This window comes from Arachis hypogaea, chromosome 17, assembly GCF_003086295.3.
Source record: "Arachis hypogaea cultivar Tifrunner chromosome 17, arahy.Tifrunner.gnm2.J5K5, whole genome shotgun sequence".
NCBI lineage: Eukaryota > Viridiplantae > Streptophyta > Magnoliopsida > Fabales > Fabaceae > Arachis > Arachis hypogaea.
In genome coordinates, this window is record NC_092052.1 from 85,968,720 (window position 1) to 85,987,194 (window position 18,475).

Consider the following 18,475-nt stretch of genomic DNA (forward strand, 5'->3'; position numbering starts at 1 on the left):
TAATTATAGCACATTTACTTTCATTTGCCTTGGTTCAAGTTACTTGTTTATAATTGTAATTTTGGTATCTTGGAATTTTGATAGATGAATTTAATGTTTTATGCTTTCTTTATGCTTGATTGAATGTTTATTGTTGATTTTGTGCATAGTTGGTTAGTGCTTTCCATTTTCCCTTGCAATTTCTTATGTTTTGTTTTTATGCACACAAGGTGTTTGTGAAAATTCTAATTATGAGTTTTGAGTAGATTTTCCCACCTTGGCTTGTGGTTTGAGTTCCTAGGATACTAGAGTCATAATATCCGACATTTAGTGGTAATTCTTGGGTAGTTAGTTGACTCTTGTTTCCATTTACGCTAGCCTTTTATCAACTAGTTTGGTAAGTTGGTTAGGACTTATGGATTAAAGTCAATTATGCTTGCTTGACTTACTCCTCGATGGTTGGGGTTGACTAGGCGAGATTGACTCATCATAATTACCATAGTTGTGGTTATGGCGATGATAGGATTCCTTGGATCTCATTCCCAAGCCAAGGTTCTTTATTGCATTTATAGCATTTTCACTAGTTTTGATCTTGTTTCCTTTTTGCTTGCATTAATTACAATTTTGATCATCTCTTGGTTCTTTTATTTCTTAGTTCCTTTAATCTTTTGTTCTTTGATTGCAAAATCCCTTTTTGCCTCCATAACCGAAAGAGTAACACTTCTAATTGCATCCTAGGGAGAACGACCCGAGGTTGAAAGACTCTCGGTTTATATGTTTTGAATTTGAAAATACTAAACTTTGATGTTGAGAGTTAGTTGTTGATTTAGCTATACTTGCAACGAAGTGATCTTATTTTGAGAAATCCTAGATCAACACTAATTCTCATAATCAATATGCATTAAATATGTGTTGATTATTACATGAAGAGCAAATCCTAGAAAGCATGATTAGAGGATAATTGAGTGATTTAACTCTAAACACTCAGTGATTAGAGTATATACACATCCGGTGAGGGGTTCGATTGCTCAATTCCATATTTTCACCCTTGATTATTTCTCATCTTGCAAGTTTGTAGATTCTTTTATATGACTCAATTCAATTGTGAAGTTGATTTGGTGATGATTGCTTTAGCCATTGATTGTGTATATATGCTTTCATGGAAATTGATTTACTTTGACAAAGTAAAGACATATAGATAAGTAGCTAGTATGAGATAGGATAGTTACATACATATAGATAGTTTGCATATAGATAGTTCCATTGAATAATTGTTGATACCACTTTCTTATCTTTCTTGGGTTTAGCATGAGAACATGCTATTATTTAAGTGTGGAAAGATTGATAAACCATATTTTGATGGTTTATTTTGTATTGAATTTAGTGGATTTTATCAACTTATCCCACATTTATTCATTGAAATAACATAGTTTTATGAATTCTTTCTAATTTGTGCTTAAAAGTAAAAACATGCTTTTTGGGTCCTAAAATTGTTAATTTTATTCACTTTAATTCTATTTGATGCTGCGATGTGTTTGTTGAGTGATTTCAAGCTTACAAGGCAAGTATGGATTGAAGAAGTGAGAAAAAAACATACAAAAGCGCATAATTAATGAAGAAATGGAGTTTGGAGATCTTCAGAGTTGTACGCACGCACAGTGATGCGTGCGTACGCACGCACAGTGATGTGTGCATACGCATGTTCAGAAGTTCATGCAATCATGCGTACGCACGGTCATGCATGCGTACCCATGGTTGTAACACGCATGGTCTGTCATGCATACGCACGAGTGCAATCACATGAGCTCATTTAATGCAACACGTGGGTCAAAATTGTAGGGCTTTCCAAGCCCAATCTAACTCATTTCTAAAGCTATTTAAAGCCAAATACAAGAAGGATGAATGGGTGAGCAATTAGGGTAGCTTAGAAATATGTTTTAGGTTAATTTTCTAGAGAGAAAAGCTCCATTTTTTCTCTAAAATTTAGGGTTTTTAATTTAGTTTCTTCTTTAATTTCAGATTTTGATCTTGTTCTAGTGTAGTTTACTTTTTATTTCCATGCTCTTTTAGTTTAATTCTCTTAGTTTCTTTTGTTATTCTCTCAATTTTGCCACTTTTAGTTTATGAACACTTTTCAATTTTGATTTCTTTTAATGCAATTTTGATGTTTTATATTTTTTTGATTCTTGTTTGAGCTTTTATTATTATTCTCATGCAATTGGTAGTTTAGATTCTATTATTATTGTAATTTACCATATTTTTCTTTTTATGCATGCTGATGAGCAAATTTTTGATAGTATAGAATTTCATAAGAGAATTCTCGTTGCGAGTATAGTTTCTAAACCAACAAATAATCCTCTCATGCAAAAAATTGTTTGTCACAAGTACAAACCCCAATAAAAATAACCGAAGTATTCAAACCTCGGGTCGTCTCTCAAAGGAATTACAGGGAACTGTTCTTGCTATTGGCTTTGGGAAAAGTATTTTGGGGTTTTGAATAAGGAACATGAAAGGTAAATGACAAGAAAGTAAATGAAACTCAAATGTAAGAAGGTCTTGGCAAGGGTTGATGGTTAAATGAGTTACTAACCACAACATGTTAATTGTAAGGATCAATCTCATTAAGTCATCCTCTAACAAGTGAAGGAAAGTCAAATGAGTTACACCAATCCTAATCCATAAGTCCTAACCACTCACTAATTAGCTTAGTGGAAGTTAGAGTCGATGGACACCAATTATCAAGACTTGGACATTAGCAATTCAATTTCACCTAAGTTACCATCCCAAGCCAAGAACACAAAAGTCTAGTCTAACATCCTTCCAAGTATTTAATCAAACACTTGGAAGGCACAAAAGGAAAGCAAGATAAAACTGCAAGAAACTCAAATATATAACTACTAATTGCAAGGAAATTAACAACAATAAAGCAAATCAACAATAAAAGAAACCAAACATAAATTGCATTAAAGAGAAGTAGAAGAAACAAGAGTGCATCAACAAAGTAAACAATTACAAGAAATTAAAATGCTAAACTAAGAAAGCAAAGATAGAGGTACAAGAAATTGTAAAGGAAAAGTAAATCAAAGCATGAATTAAACCTAGATCTAAGAAATCCTAATCTACGTCTAACCTAATTCTAGAGAGAAGAGAGAGCTTCTCTCTTTAGAAACTAACTAAAGCCTCCTCCAAACTAAACTATGGGTTCCCCCCTTGACTCCTTATGATTTATACATGTAATAGGCTCAGAAATGAGTTGGATTTGGGCCTGGGAAGCCTAGAAATCGCTCCCAGTGTTTTCACTTTAATGAAGTCATGTGCAAGCATCGACGCGTATGCGTGGGTCACGCGTACGCGTCGCTTGGCATTTTTGTTTTCCACGCGTACACGTCATGTCATGCATACGCGTCGCTATGCGACTTCATATTCCACGCGTGCGCGTTGATGAATCCTCTCCCAATCCTTGATTTTCCATGAGTTATCCATTTTGCATGCTTTTCTCTTCACTCCTTTGATCCATTCCTAGCCTTTTCAACCTGAATTCACTAACAAACACATCAAGGCATCTAGTGGAATCAAAGATGAATTAAAATTAGCAAACTAAAGGCCTAAAAAGCATGTTTTCACTCTTAAGCACAAATTCAGAGAAAATCATGAAACCATGCCATTTCATTGAATAAATGTGAGAAAAGTTGATAAAATCCACTCAATTTACGCACAAAATGTACCACAAAATAGTGGTGCATCAAATCTCCCCACACTTAACCAAGAAAGAAGCAAAGGGTACTATCATTTATTCAAATGTAAACTAACTAAATGTAATCTATCTAAATGCAACTATCTAAATGAATGCAATTGCTTGGTTAAAATAAATCAACTTCCAAGAATACATATATAAGCACAAGGGCTAAAAGTATTAACACCCAAGCCAAACCACAATTGAATTGAGTTATTAAAGATTTTATAAACTTGCAAGAAAAGAGATGATCATGGTGAAAACATGTAATTGAGCAATCGAACCCTCACCGGATGTGTATCTGCTCTAATCACTCAAGTGTATAGGGGTTGATTCACTCAATTCTCCTCTAATCATGCTTTCCAAGATTTGTTTTTCATCTAACAATCAACAATTATTTCATGCATGCATACAAATATCATGAGGACTTTCCACAAGGTTGTAATGGGGCTAGGGTCAAGGTAGGATGCATATGGTCAAGTGGACTTGAAATTTGAATCTTAGATTAGCTTAAACTTCCCACCTAACCTATATAACAACCTATACAATTTCAAAGCTAACCTAACTACCCATTCTTCACTTATTCACACACTCATGCATTCTCTTTTTTATCACAACTCATATGCATTGATTATTATTGAACTTCACTTTGAGGCATTTTGTCCCCTTTTTATTGCTTTTCTTTTTCTTTTTTTTTTCTATTTTTTTCTTTGTTGATATATATCTATTTTTTTATTTTCTCATCATTTTTTTTCTTTTTGTAATAAAGTATATACAAAAGTATCAATGCATATGGTTTTACATTTAATTAACACATGAGTATGTACTCAATTCCCAAGATCTTCAATAAAGATACAACACACACCTTTTTCTCAACTAATGTCCCAAGTTTCCCCCACACTTGAACGATACACACTCACTAGCCTAAGATAATCAAAGATCCAAATAAAGGACATTTATTGTTTTTCGCTTCAAGGCTTGTAATGTGCTAAAATTAAGAACAAGTGGGTTAATCGTAGGCTCAAAATTTGCTAACAAAGGAAGATAAAAGGTAAGGCTATTTGTGTAAGTGAACTCAATAAAACAATGGCCTCAATCATATAAATGCATGTATACACAAAATAATGGACATAAAGAATCAAACAAATCAAATATTACCATCATAGAAAGAGAATAATGCACACAAGAAGGAAGATAAGTGGTTATATGATGTAACCACACAATTAGGCTCAAAACTCACAAGCTTGTGTTCTTAGTTCAAAACATGTTCCACAATATATAATTCAAGCATGTTCAATGAAATTTTTTTACTCAAATCAATTGGGATGTTCTATAGATAAATTTCTTGAAAAATTTCATTATTTTGACTAAGCTTATTATGTATATATATGCAAAAAATAAGAAAACGTAACAAAAAGTCCTAAAAGACCTAAAAATGAAATGCAAAAGTGTTGGATTAGAAATTTGTCACCCAAAAATGCCGACTGGTCGGACGACCTCCCCACACTTAAAAGTTTGCACTGTCCTCAGTGCATTCAAAGATGAGCAAGGGGGTACGGCGACTTGCCGAGTTGCCACCTTCAGCTGGTAGGTCAACCGGTTGCTGCGTGTTCTTTGTCCCACTTTCGTTTTTGCCTATAATGACTCATCTTGAAAATAGAAAGCAGGATAGTGAGAAAAGTAAATGCAAAAGCAAGGAAGCATACATTGTTGGAATGAGGTAATAATCACTAGAATGGAGTGAGTGACTTAGTATGACACTAATGAAACAAGTGTGTGAGTTCTAAGTTGCACGCAGTTTAGAACACACACGCTAACATAAAAGGCTATGTCACAATTACACACAAAAAAAAACATGCACTTCACTTATTCTAATGTGCTTGAGATGCTCTAAACTCGTAGGTTAAAACAACCAAACAAGCAATAAGGAAGCACGAAAGCATTCAAGCCAAAAACATATGGATGCATATGATCAAGAAACACAATGCATTAAGATAAATGCACAACATCCGTCAAGAAATTGCCTAATCAAAGAAAAGAATTCAAATCACAAGGTGACCAAATCATGCAATTCAAAAAGGTTTAAGGTACTTGAAGGCAATGTCATTCACTTGGTGTTCACAAAATTTAAGCATGAAAAAAATTCAAAATCGAGTAATGAATTGTAACCTCAACAAGGGAATCCAACAATGACAATTAACAACAATGATGTTAAACTAACATCGCATCAATAATCAGCAGCAAGAGATAGTAAACAAAATTAACAATCCAACACTTATGATGAGAAACAAAAAAATTAACTGAAAATTTAACTAACTAAACAACTAATTAACTAAAAGAAATGGTTATAAATGGCGTTTGGTAGTGTTGGATAATGGGTAAGAGAAGGGAAGAAGAGAAGAGAAGATGGAAGAAGGAAAGAAATGGAAAGAAGAGAAGAAAAGAAGATGGATGAAACAAGGCAATCCACGCGTACGCGTGCAGTGACGCGTCCGCGTGGGGTGGTGAAATGGAAGCGACGCGTACGCGTGGGTCGCGCATACGCATGATGGCTTAATCAGAGAGGCGACGCGTACGCATGAGTGGAGGCACAAATCTGGCATACTTCACACACAACTCTCTGGTTTTTGGTTAGGAGGTGAAAATTTGGGATCCACGCGTACGCATGGGTTACGCCTGTGCGTGGATGGTCGAAAATGCTTGGGTCATGCGTGCGCGTGAGGCACGCGTACGCGTGGGTTGGTGCTCTGTTTTGCAAAATTTTTCCATGTTCTTGTACCAAACCAAGCATTCCAAACCTCCAAACAGCTACCAAAACACCATAAAACCTTATTTAACATACTAAACTACCAAATAAACTCAACAAACTAATCAAAACATGAAATTAACTAATTTTACCAATATTTACAAAAGAGAAAAATGAAAAGATTTTACCATGGTGGGGGTGTCTCCCACCTAACACTTTTATTTATTGTCCTTAAGTTGGACTTATGGGGAGCTCCTCATCAAGGTGGCTTGTGCTTGAACTCTTCCTTGAACATCCATCAATGCTTGAGTCTCTAATAAGCTCCATTCTTCAAATTTAATAGCTTCAAGCTTTGATAGAGTTTTCCACAAACTATGGGCTCCCAAAATTGATTTTCCTTGTGCGATCTGGGATCCCACACTTCGTTTTGATACCCGTCTTCAAGTTGATTCTCGTTAGACCATCCGGGTGGCAAGCAAGATGAATTCTCATTAAAGTGACCAAACATCATCCTAGACCTAAGCAATCTAGTTCTACACCAACCCTTGCTTTTAAGCCTTGAGAATGCAACCATCATGGACTTTGATTTACAATGCCAACCACTAACTATCTCCCTTTTGCTCTTAAAGCCACAAAGAGCTCTAAGTTACCCATCCGTCTCAAGAAAACCATATTCAAGTGGACTAATTAAGCTTAGAGATGAGAGATTTACCCACTTGAATGAAAGAATGGATGGTGATGGCTTGGGGGGAGGTGTTTCCAATGTCTTTGCAAGCTCCACTCCCTTGTGTTCTTCCTTGATTACTTCCACCTCCTCACAAGGTTTTTCAAATTCAATCATTTGTTCATCAATTTCATCCAACTCTTCTCCCTCACTCAAATCATAAATGGGAGGATGAGAGAAATCTACCTCTATATTGCTTTCTATCTCATCGGGAGAAGGTTCTTCAAGTTCAAAGGATTCACAACCAAGAAGTTTTGATGCGTTATCTTCATCACCAAGGGAACTCAATTCTTGTTCTATCCCATCCAATTCTTCATATGGAATATGCCTTGGAGGTTGTGTACTTTCCTCTTCAATATCAAATTCAATCTTTTTGGAGGGGTTTTCTATAACTCTAGATTCCCATGGAGGTTTCGCATCTCCTAAGTCTTCAACCACTTCTACCTCTTCTTTATCATAGGTTCCTCCAATTGTTCTAATACAAAGTAACATTCCTTATTTTGCACCGGAGTTCCCAATCTCTCCTTCATACTATGCTCTTCATTTGATTCTCCACATGTGGCCATGGGAGTTCTTTGAATGCTCAAACATTGGGAGGCTAATCGGTTTACCACAGTGAGTATCTTAGAATAGAATCAAGTGTGATTGAATGGAAAACAATAGTAATTGCATTAATCCATTGAAACACAGCAGAGCTCCTCACCCCCACCTATGGGGTTTAAAGACTCATGCCATAGAAGATACAATATGAAGTGTAAAATGTCATGCGTTGTAAACTGAATCTCTAAAAGTAGTTTTTATACTAAACTAGTAACTTAGGTTTACAGAAAAATGAGTAACTAAATGCAGATAGTGCAGAAATCCACTTCTGGGACCCACTTGGTGAGTGTTTGGGCTGAGCTTTCAAGCTTTCACATGCATATGCCTTATATTGGAGTTAAACGCCACCCTGGGTGCCAAAATGGGCGTTTAACGCCAAGAATTATGCCAGTTCTGGTGTTTTACGCCAGAAAGTTTTAGGATGGCTTTCAACGCCAATTTGGGCCATCAAATCTCGAGCAAAGTTTGGACTATTATATATTTTTGGAAAGCTCAAGATGTCTACATTCCAACGCAACTAAGAAAGAGCCAATTAAGCTTTTGTAGCTCCAGAAAATCCACTTTGAGTACAGGAGGGTCAAAATCCAACAACATTTGCAGTCCTTTTTCAGCATCTGAATCAGATTTTTGCTCAGGTCCCTCAATTTTCAGCCAGAAAATATCTGAAATTACAAAAAAACACACAAACTCATAGTAAATTCTAGAAATGTGATTTTTGAAAAAAAAACTAATAAAAATATAATAAAAAGTAAATAAAACATACTAAAAACTACGTAAAAACAATGCCAAAAAGGGTATAAATTATCCACTCATCAGAGGCGTCACACATAATCCCAAATGGCTGGATTAAGTCTGGCTCTCTCACAATCGGAGCTTGAGTCAAGGCGATCTTCAGCTTATCAAATGCTTCCATGTAGTCCTCACTCAGCTCGAACTCAACATCCTTCTGCAGCAATCGGGATAAAGGCAATGCTACCTTACTGAAGTCCTTCATAAATCTTCGGTAGAAACCTGCATGACCAAGGAACGAATGGACTTCCCTCACGGAGGAGGGGTAAGGTAAACCAGAAATCATATCTACCTTTGCTGGATCTACAGAAATACCAGTATTAGAAACAACATATCCTAGAACAATACCTTGTTTTACCATAAAATGACATTTTTCAAAATTTAATACAAGGTTTGAACTAACACACCTGTCTAATACTCTAGCTAAACTATCCAAGCAAAGGTTAAACGAATCACCATATACACTAAAGTCATCCATGAAAACTTTCATACAGTTCTCAATAAGATCTGAGAAAATACTCATCATGCACCTTTGAAACGTAGCCGGTGCATTACATAAGCCAAAAGGCATCCTCTTATATGCATACGTTCCAAAGGGACACGTAAAAGTAATTTTTTGCTGATCTTCAGGAGCTATATGAATTTGAAAATAGCCAGTGTAACCATCTAGAAAACAGTAGTGTGATTTACCTGACAGGCGATCAAGCATCTGATCGATGAAGGGCAGTGGGTAGTGATCCTTGTGAGTAGCATGGTTGAGGCGCTTGTAATCAATGCACACCTTCCAGGAGTTCTGCATTCTAGTTGTCAGGAGCTCTCCATGCTCATTCCTCACTGTTGTGACTCCAGACTTCTTTGGTACCACCTGTATTGGGCTAACCAATTCACTGATGTCATCTTCAAGCAGTCTGGTCACTTCCTTCTTGACATCTTCCAAGATGGTGGGGTTCAACCGCCTTTGAGGTTGATGGACAGGCCTTGCTCCCTCTTCTAAAAATATACGGTGTTCACAGATTTGAGGGCTGATGCCTACTATATTCACCAAGCTCCACCCAATGGATTTCTTGTGTCTTCTCAGCACACCAAGCAACTACTCCTCCTGTTGGAAAGTGAGTTCCCTTGCAATGATAACTGGGAGCTTCTGATGATCCTCAAGGTAAGAATACTTGAGGTGGGGTGGAAGGGGCTTCAACTCTATTTTCTGCTCATGGCTAGGCACTTGATAATCTGGATCTAGTGATGGTGGCAAGGTGTCTTCATTTTGTCCAGAAGGTTTCCCCACATTTGCACATTGCTCCATGTGCATCTCTTCTACTTCTTCTTGGTGAACTACAGCTACAGTTTCATCAATGATGTCGCATTGGAAGATGGGGTGATCTTCCAGAGGGTGCTTCATAGCTTCATCCAGGTTGAAGCTCACTGCTTTGCCATCTATCTCAAAAGAGTAAGTCTCTGAGAAGGCATCCAATTTGAACCTTGAATTCTTCAAAAATGGCTTCCCAAGCAGGATGGATGATGGTCTTCTTGAGTCATTAGGGGGCATCTCCAAAATGTAGAAGTCAGTAGGGAATGTTAGCCCCTTAATGCTCACTAGCACATCTTCAGCAACTCCAACCACCGAGATTGTGCTTTTATCTGCTAAAACAAAATGTGCTGCCGACCTTTTTAAGGGAGGGAGCCTCAAGGCATCATATACATATAATGGCATAATACTAACACATGCACCTAAATCACACATGCAGTCATAAAATTGTACACCCTCTATAGTAATAGTAACCATGCATGGACTCGGATCACTACATTTTTCCGGTACAGCACCCATTAAAGCGGAAATAGAGCTACCTAGGGGAATAGTTTCTAAATCATGTATTTTATCTTTATTCATGCATACATCTTTTAAAAACTTAGCATACTTAGGTACCTGGAGAATGGCATAAAAAAGGGGAATAGTTACCTCAACCTTTTTGAAGATCTCTACTATCTTGGGGTCTAGCTCCATTTGCTTTCTGGATTTCCTAGCAAGGTGTGGAAACGGAATGGAAATGGCTTTTCTTGCAACTTCATTTTCTTTTGGTGTTCCATTCCTTGGTCGAGCCACTTCTTCTTCAACCATGTCTTGTACTTTCTCCTCTTCTTCAACATCCTCTACCTCAATAATGTCTTCATCTTGAATGTCTTCCTTTGAGCTTGGCTCTTCATGACTCCTCTCTTGCAGTGTGGTTACAGACCTCAAAGTAATGGCATTGATTCCACCTTTGGGGTTGGGTAAAGGTTGAGAAGGTAGAGCATTGGAGCTAGAAGGTTGATTATTGGGAGTAGAAGGTGGTTCCATCCAGGAGATAAGAGCTTGTAAAGTAGAGGTAAGACCAGTGATGCTAGAGGTAAGTGTATTCTGAAGGTTTTTCTGTACTTGTACAATAGAGTGAAGCATCTCATCATTGGAAGAGGAAGGGGGATAAGTAATTTGAGGGGCTTGCTGTTGGTTGTTCTGAGGTGCTTGGGCTTGTCTTTGGTGAGGTGCACGGTACGTCTGGCCTTGGTTCTGCTGTTGGTATCGGTGGTTCTATGGATACCGGTTTTGCTGATTGTTGTTGTTGTTCCACCTCTGATTTCCACCGTTGTCTCTGCCTCCTTGGTTGTAGTTGTCCCTCCATCCTTGGTTGGAATTATTTCTCCATCCCTGGTTAGAATTGTCTCTCCAGTGTTGGTTGGAGTTATCTTGCCAACCTTGATTGTAGTTTCCACCTTGGTTATAATTACCGCCTTGTTGATAATTCCCTTGATTCGGACGGTTATAGTAGTTATTGGTAGCCGCCAAGGTGTTGTCTTCTTGTTGTTGGAGTTGTGGACATTCATCAGTGTAATGGGAATAGTAGGCACATATTTCACACACTCTCTGAGGAACCAACTATTGACACTGATGTTGTAGAGAAGGCTAAGGTTGTTGTTGATTCAGCTGTAGCTGCTTCAGTATGTTGGTCATCTCTCTCAGGGTCATTGTGAGAGCAGCAGTCTCACTACTAGAGGAAACCTCTGTAATAGCCTTGGGATGGTTGCTCCTGTGTCTAGCATTCCGGGTAGACTCAGCTAGATCTGCGATCAGTTGCCACGCTTTTGTCGCTGTCTTGTACTTAGTCAGAGAGCCATTACTCGCAGAATTTAATATAGTCTTGTCTTGAGGCTTCATGCCTTGTGTGAAATAGCTAATCAATAGCAACTGGTCTATATTGTGGTGGGGACATGAGTCTAAGAGATTCCTGAAGCACTCCCAATACTCGTAAAAGGTCTCTGATTCTCCTTGAATAATGCATGAAATTTATTTCCTCAGTCTATCTGTAACTTTAGCTGGAAAGAACTTTTCCAGGAATTCCTTTCTGAGTAGATCCCAATTAGTAACGACTTCTTCAGGTTGAGTGTAGAACCACTGTCTTGCCTTTCCCTCAAGAGAGAACGGGAAGGCATATAGCCAAATAGTAGTCTCATCCACACCATGACGCCTAGTAGTTGAGCAGGCTATCTGAAAATCTCTGAGGTGCTTGATAGGCTCTTGAGCAGGTATGCCATGAAACTTAGGCAGTAGATTGATTAGCACAGTCTTCAGTTCAAAATCTGCAGCCAGATTTGGGTGACGCACCTGATACAATTGCAGTGTAAAGTCTGGAGCTCCTGCTTCCTGGAGAGTAATCCTTCGGGGCTCCGCCATGTTACCTGCACGTAAATCAACAGAAACAGTAGAAGAGGAGCTTGTTCCTTCCTCAAATGGCGCTTCAGATTCGCCCTCAGATAGGACTGGTGAATTGGTAGTAACCACTTCACCACCCTCAGAGGCTAACCGACGCCGAGCTCGCCTAATACGTGAAATAGTTCTTTCGATTTCAGGATCAAATGTGGCTAAGCTCGGATCAGGCAGTGAACGCATCATTGAATGAAAGAAACATACAGCTCATGGTAATAAAATAAAATAAAATATGCAAATATATAAATTTAAAAATATTTACACCAACCAATAATTTAGCACACTGTTGCAACTCTCCGGTAACAGCGCTAAAAATTGACGGGTGGAAAATTGCCGATTAAGAATTTATAGTGGAAATAGCGTTGCAAGTATAGTTCTTAACCGACGAAAATTCCGCTTATCAATTTAAAAAGAGTTGTCACAATTTAAGAATAAAATACTGGGAGTAAAATTCCCAGGTCGTCTCCCAACGAGTTGAAAAAAGAGTGTAATTTGGTTAGGAATTTTTTGAGAAATTTTAGAGTTGGAGAACAGAAAAATAATTGATTATAAATTAAAGCAATGAAAATTAACAAGAGGTTTTGTGTAATTGAAATAAAGAAGCCTTGACCAGGAGAAGATTAATTGGAAGTTCTATCCTTGTTAAATTTTCCCAAGTGTAATGGCGAGAGGTTGTTGTTTCTACTTAGTTATCCCTTACCGAATAAAGGAAAGTCAAGTAACTGAACCAGCTCCAATTCACAAGTTCTAATCCTCTCATATGGAAGGATTAGCGTTAGTGACTAGAGAGCCAGCCAACAACTTCCAATTACCACTTAACACTTGAGTATTCCAACTTAAGGGTCTCCTTTTAATCAACTCCCAAGTCAAGTTGGGAGTCTACTGGTGCGTGAGGGAAGTTAGGCCAATTAAGAGATTGTAATGTAAGAACAGCGTTGCGAGTATAGCCCTTAACCAGCTAAAATCCACCTCACGAATTTAGAAAGGTGTCACAAAAATTTAGAATAAAAATACTAGGAGTTTGAGTCCCAGGTCATCTCCCAACGAGTTGCAAGGAAGGATGCTAATTTATTAATTAGGAGTTTCCAAGAGAGTTTGAGAATTGAATAATGAGCAATTAAATAATTGTAAATTAAAGCAATAACAACTAAGAATGATTATTAATATTCTAGATAAAAAGCCTTTACTGGGGGAATGATTAATTGGAAGTTCTATCCTTGTTGGGATCTCTTAAGTGTAGTATCAAAAAGGTTGTTGTTTTCACTTAGTTAACCCTTACTAAATAAAGGAAAGTCAAGTGATTGAGCTAACTCTTATTCGCAAATCCTAGTCCTCTCCCTTGGGAAGGTCTAGCGTTAGTAAATACAGAACTAGCCAACAACTTCCAGTTTAATCAACACTTAAGCCTTCCAACTCAAGTGTCTCCTTTTAATCAACCCCATGTCAAGTATGGAATCTACTCCATTGAGATGAATATAGCGCTCATAAAAATATAAGAAGAAGACATGATAAAATATGAATTCAAAATTAATTAAAAATAAAAGTAATCCTTTGCATCAACAATCCATGAAAATAATCCAATTACCATTCTAAACAAGAATTAAGAATATGGAATAAATAAAAGAGCAAGTAAGGAAACAAACTAGAATAGTATCTTCAACGAAGGTAATGGCTCTTCAATATCCAAAAGCAAAAGCAATGAATTAATAAACTATGAATGTAAAGAAAACCTAAAAACTTTCCTAATGAGAATGTGTCAATTCTGTGTTGAGTCTCTGCATGTTCCCTGGCTTTATTCTGTGTTTCTGGGCCGAAAACTGGGTCAAAACGTGGCCCGAAATCACCCCCATCATTTTCTGTTAATTCTGCAGATCGCACAGGTCACGCGTACGTGTCAGTCACGCGTGCACGTCATTCAGTGATTTTCCTTGTCACGCGTACGCGTCGTCTATGCGTGCGCGTCATTCATGCAGACTCTAATCCGTGCGTACGCGTCAGGCACGCGCACGCGTCGCTGCAATTTTCTCGATGTCGCGCGCACGCGTGAGTCATGCGTGCGCGTCGATGCTCGCTGGTCATCTCTTTAGTTTCTTGTGTTCCTTCCATTTTTGCAAGCTTTCTCTCCATTTTCTAAGCCATTCCTGCCCTATAAAGCCTGAAACACTTAACACACGGATCACGGCATCGAATGTATAAAGGAGAATTAAAATGCACAAATTAAAGATCTCTAAGAAGCAAGTTTTCAACCATAGAACAAAACTAGGAAGGGATTATAAAATCATGCAATTAGTATGAATAAGTGGGTGAAGACTTGATGAAACCACTCAATTAAACACAAGATAAACCATAAAATAGTGGTTTATCAACCTCCCCACACTTAAACATTAGCATGTCCTCATGCTTAGCTTAAGGAGATAACATAAATGAGTAGGGAAAATTAAAACTCATGCAATGCAATGCAATGCAACCTATGAATGCGACTATATGATAAAATCATTTTTTTCCTACTTAGTTAAAAATAAATAAGTTCTTCAAGACAAGAATAAATCTAATTCCACTAATTCAAATTATATAGTAAAAACAAGTAAACTTGTAGGAAGACAGCTCATGAAAGCAGGGAACATAGAATTAAGCATCGAATCCTCACTGATGGTGTATATGCACTCTAGTCACTCTAGCGTATAGGGTAATTCACTCTACTCTTCTCTAATCATGCTTTCTAAACCTTGTTCTTCACCTAACCAATCAACAAGTATTTAATGTACCAATGCAAACATCATGAGGTCTTTTCAAGGTTGTAATGGGGCCAAGGTAAAGGTGAGGGTATATATATGGCTAAGTGAGCTATAAATTGAATCCTTGATTAACCTAAGCTCTTACCTATACATACTCTATATTCTTCTTAAATCATGCCAAGCTACCCAAAATTTTCCCACTTTTGTATTACATACTTGGTGCACGAAATTGTGATCTCTAAAACGGTGCCAAAAACTTGGTACGCACATTCATAATCTCAATTCTTTTCCACAACTCCGCACAACTAACCAGCAAGTGCACTGGGTCGTCTAAGTAATAAACCTTACGTGAGTAAAGGTCGATCCCACGGAGATTGTCGGCTTGAAGCAAGCTATGGTCATCTTGTAAATCTCAGTCAGGCAGATTCAAATGGTTATGAGGTTTTGATAATTAAAATATAAATAAATACAAGATAAGATAGAAATAATTATGTAATTCATTGGTGGAATTTCAGATAAGCGTATGGAGATGCTTGTTGCTTCTGAATCTCTGCTTTCCTATTGCCTTCATTCAATCATTCATACTCCTTCCCATGGCAAGCTGTATGTTGGGTATCACCGTTGTCAATGGCTACCTCCCGTCCTCTCAGTGAAAATGGTCCAAATGCGCTGTCACCGCACGACTAATTAGCTGTTGGTTCTCGATCATGTTAGAATAGGATTGACGTTCGGCTTTTTACCAGTAAAGAGATTCATAGAAATAGTTGCGTTGTAGATATAGTCTCTAAACCGACAAAAATCCCTTCGTACAAACGTGTTGGGTGTCACAAGTAACAAACCCCTTTAAAAATTGTTAACCGAGTATTCAAACCTCGGGTCGTCTTCTCAAGGAACTGCGAGGAAGTATGTTCTTATTATTGGCTATAAAGGTTGTAATCGGGGTTTAGAAGATGAGAAGCAAGTAATCTAAATGACATGTAAAGTGAATGGCAATTAAAATAAATAAATACTGTAAAGCATACTTTTGGCAAGGTAAGAGAAGTTGGAGGTCCAACGTAGTTATCTCTCTCAACTATAATGAAAGTTGAATCTAAACTCCACTTGGTCAACCTTTACTAGGGCAAGGGAAAGTCAGGGGACTAATTAAATTGACCTTTGAATCCTATTTATTTCCTAAGAAAAGGTTGGGATTACTTAAGTTCAGCTCAATTAGCAAGATAACGATTATCAGTGATGTTGAGTTTAATAACTGTTGAGTTACTGAATTCTTAACCAGGGCCAAAAGAGGAAAAAGTAAAATTGTTGGAATAATAAAAAAATGTCCTTAGATGGGAAGCAATGGTAACTTAATTCAAAGAGAACAATCATAAACTGAAATACCTCAAATATTATTAATTCAAATAACAATCTATAACATGGAAGAAATTCATAAATTCACTGATCAATTCAAGTGCTGGAATAAATAAAAGTAAAAGGAAGCTAAAACAAAGGAACGTAAAACCTGGATTGAGAGTCACTCTTAAAACAAGAAGAAATCCTAAATCCTAAGGGAGAGAGAGGAGAAGATCTCCCTCTCAACTAAATCTAAATCATTGAAAAGTAATATGTGCGAGCTCTCATTGAATGGATGCATTCCCACACTTTATAACCTCTGGTCTATGCTGTCTGTACTTGGATCTGGGCCAAAAAGGGCTTCAGAAATCGCTATGAGCGTTTTCTACAATTTCTGGTGCGTGGCCTCTGTCACGCGTCCGCGTGGGTCACGCGGTCGCGTCATTTGGAGCTTTTCCTTGCCACGCGGTCGCGTCAGTCATGCGACCGCGTCATGTGCGTTCTGCTTAAGGCGCGCGGTCGCGTCAGTCATGCGGCCGCGTCGCTACTGATTCGTGCTTGGCACGCGATCGGGTCGTCCATGCGACCGCGTGAATACCAGTTTCCTTCAAAGCTCCGTTTTGCTTTCTCCTTCCATTTTAGTATGTTTCCTTTACCATCCTTTAAGTCATTCTGCCTTAGAAAATCTGAAACTACTCAACACACTGATCACGGCATCAAATGGAAATAAAGATAATTAAAATAATTAATTTTAGAGCTTAGAAAACATGTTTTTCATATACATCACATAATAAGGAAGAGAAAGTAAAACCGTGCAATTAGTGTGAATAAGTAGGTGAAGGATTGTATAAATCACTCAAATTAAGCACAAAAGAACTCATGAAATATGGGTTTATCAAGGATCCATTGATCCTTTTGCATCTGTCACTATGCCCAACACTCACGAGTTTGAAGCTCGTCACAGTCATCCCATCCCAGATCCTACTCGGAATACCACAGACAAGATTTAGACTTTCTGGATCTTAGAAATGGCTGCCATTAATTCTAGCCTATACCACGAACGTTCTAATCTTAGATTAGAAACCCAGGAGATATGCATTCAAGCTCGTTTTCATGTAGAACGGAAGTGGTTGTCATGCACGCGTTCATATGTGAGAATGGTGATGAGTGCCATTAGTTCATCACATTCATCATATTGAAGTGTGAATGGATATCTTAGAGAAGAAGTAGGCGTAAATTTAATAGAAAAACAATAGTAATTGCATTAATTCATGAAGAACAGCAGAGCTCCACACCTTGATCTATGGGGTGTAGAAACTCCACCATTGAAAATACATAATTGAAAATAGGGTAGACATGGCCGAGTGGCCAGCCTCCCATGGAGGGTTCAATAATCAAAACATGATTCAAAGATGATCAAAAGATCAAAGATGATCAAAAGATGAAAAATACAATAGTGAAAGGTCCTATTTTTAATAAACTAGTAGCCTAGGGTTTACAGAAATAAGTAATTAATGCAGAAATCCACTTCCAGGCCCACTTGGTATGTGCTTGGGCTGAGCATTGAAACTTTCACATGTAGAGGCTTTTCGTGGAGTTAAACGCCAGCTCTGGTGCCAGTTTGGGCGTTTAACTCCTGCTTTTATGCCAGTTCTGGCGTTTTGACGCCAGAATTTTTATGCTGACTTGGAACGCCGGATTGGGCCATCAAATCTCGGGAAAAGTATGGACTATTATATATTGCTGGAAAGCCCAGGATGTCTACTTTCCAACGCAATTAAGGGCAATCCAATTGAGCTTCTATAGCTCCAGAAAATCCACTTCGAGTGCAGGGAGGTCAGAATCCAACAGCATCTGCAGTCCTTTTTCAGCAGATTTTTGCTCAGGTCCCTCAATTTTAGCCAGAAAATATCTAAAATCACAGAAAAACACACAAACTCATAGTAAAGTCCAGAAATGTGAATTTTGAATAAAAACTAATAAAAATATACTAAAAAGTGATTAAAATATACTGAAAACTACCTAAAAATAATGCCAAAAAGCAGATAAATTATCCGCTCATCACAATACCAAACTTAAATTGTTGCTTTTCCCCAAGAAA